Genomic DNA, 2,737 nt, shown 5'->3' with positions numbered 1-2,737 from the left:
GGAATCCGTTGTCCTTAATTGGCTCGATTTCAGTGCCCAGCAGGAGTGCTTAAGAGTCCCAAGGATATAGAAAAGGCTCACTCAGTTCTGCAGAAAGGCTGTAATACAGACAACAGAAAAGTTGTCACCTTCATCCTGCACTAGCCTGGGGAGGACATTGAGGAACATAGGAAAACAGCAGTCATCTGTATATAAAATAGCATTAGATTGCTTTCTACAGTTCTTTATATCCAAGGATATTCAGTTAGCTTCGTTCTCACCACAGTAGAAACATCCAGCATGGTAAATACTTAAATTTTTGCAGTTCTTGCTTTAGAAAATGGGTGAGGATTTGTGGATAAACTGGAGATTACTTCCAGTAACCTCTAAGTTTTCTACTGCAAAAGTGTGGTGAGTAGTGTAAGTAACTTCTCCACAGCACTACTTAATATGGTGTTTGCACTTGCTTGAGGGTACCCAGTGGTTGCAATCGGAAGAAAAGATCAGGGAGTTTCTACTACCTTTTGCCACAAGAAAAACTTTGATACTCTTGTCTATTGGGAACAAGGACCATATTCTATACCACTCTGTTTCTTTTGTAACACACTATCAACTCACCTGTAAGATACAGTCACAAAAAGTAACAAGGAGGAGAACCCACCCACCTTTTGCATGAACTGTTTTTCAGGGACTCAAGCAGAGTAGAATAGTATTGCATTTAGGTGCCTAAGTCCACTTATATGCCTAACAGATAGAATAGAATCTGGCCCCAGGTCTCCTAGAAAGCATTAATGTATTGCTTAGAAATGTACATGTGAAAATCCTTGCATCAGGTTTATAGATTTCCTTTAGCCAGTCACTAAGTCAGTGGTTCTCAGCTTGTTCAGACTCAAGGCATCATGTAGAAAATACTAGCTCCTAAGCATTCACTCACATCTTGACTAAGAAAAAAGAATAAAACAGTTCTTCTGTTGCAAAGAACTCAGAGACCACAACAGGTCAGTATTTCCACTGTATCAAAATCATTCTATTTGAAATCTCTAGACTTATAAGATTCACAGAATAAGTGTTTGCATACCTAATAACACTGCAATTCCACTGCACCTTTAAAAGGCTTGCATAGCACTGGTTGGTTGAGAATTACTGCACTTAGTGCATTCATTTGATCCTGAAATTTTTCTGTTTTTAAAAAAAGTAACAAATGTGAAAAAGGGTTTGTGATATTAACTACAGCAGGCATCTGCTCCCAGATGCTGGCCCTCTGTCAACCTTGTGTGAATGAAATGCCTGTCTTTGGTGCCATCTTCTGTTCACCCCAAACACTGCAGCAATAATGGCTCAAGTACAGGCTCTGATGTACTAAATGCTCGTTTGATATCAAGTAGAAAAGGTTCATAGGAGGGGTGGGGAGACCCAAGTGGCCCAGGAGTTAGATGAGATGCAGAGGGCCTAAACTCAAGTTCCTGCTTTGATTCAGGTGGAAAGAAACCTTGGACCAGAGTCCCCCAGTGGGAGAAAAGAGCACCATCTCCTTCCAGATCATGCACGAGGGGCGTAGGATGCCTTTTGTGAGTCTTGCCTGGGCTGAGGTGCAAGATCAGCACCGAGCTGCTGAGAATAAACAAGAAGTGGATAGTTTCACCTGTATCCAGAGCGAGAATAATCAGGCTTCTCTAGGGACAGGTGCATTTATGCAAGGTGGGAAGCTGAGTTGGGCACAAAAGTGCTCCTAGTTAATCAAGCCCCAAAGGCCTTTTTTTAAAAAAGAAACAAGACTTCAATCACTAGGTGAAGTTCAAAAGAAAAGCAAGTACCTGAACTCAGGTGGGACATTATTCCTTTTAAAGACCAACAGGTTGACAGGTGAGAGATAGGTGTAGGTGCCAACTTTTATTTTTGCCAAGGGGTGCCTAAAATCATGCCCCCAAGCCCTACGAGGCATGGCCAGAGCAGAGCTGAGCGGAGCCTGCAAAAGGTGGATGAAGACTACCCGCTGTGGCCTTGGGGCCCCGTCCTGCTGCCCTTCCCCTGGAAGCCCCATGCCAGCTGCACCACCATGGTGAGGTGCCCCCTACTCATCCAGCAGCAGTGGGGGGGGGGGGGGGGTACAACTCTGTGCTGCTGACACCATCCCTGCTACTGCCGGGTGGGCAGGGGGTGCTATGCCTTGGCAGTGTGGCTGGCATGGGGCTCCCCTTGCCCCCTCCCCAGGACTGTGTGGCAGAGTCAGTCCACACCCCCTGATCCCTGGACAGGCTGCCTGTGGCTCTGTCCTGATCCCCACCCCAGATCCCATGCAACGCCCTGGCTGGGCAGAACCCCAGGCCCAAACCTTGTCCTACTCCCTCCCTCACCTTGGGGGCCTCAGTGTGCCCCTCCACCTGCTCGAGACACATCTGCAGGCAGCTGCAAGAGTTGTGCTTCACTGCTGCCTGGGGCTGTATTCCTGACCATGTGCATATGTCTACATATGCATGTGGTGCCCTGCATCCTGCTCCCTGTAGCCCCTTGCAAGCTGGAACTCTGCCAGCCACCATTTCCCATGTTTTTCTGCAGTGAACAGAAAATCCAGATCCCTGCACAATACTGGGAATCCAGAACAAATGCTGTCCCAGAGTCATGCAGCTGGGACTGGGACCTGATGTTCCCATTTCAAGACTGTCCCACTCAATTAGAGATGGGCTTCCAGAGGAGGGCCAAGGCTGTTGGGCGCCCGCACGCTCAGCACCAATGGAGACACATGATCTCCATCAAAGGC

The sequence above is a fragment of the Alligator mississippiensis genome, chromosome 1 (assembly GCF_030867095.1).
Source record: "Alligator mississippiensis isolate rAllMis1 chromosome 1, rAllMis1, whole genome shotgun sequence".
Classification (NCBI taxonomy): Eukaryota; Metazoa; Chordata; order Crocodylia; family Alligatoridae; genus Alligator; species Alligator mississippiensis.
This window is presented reverse-complemented; position numbering follows the sequence as displayed.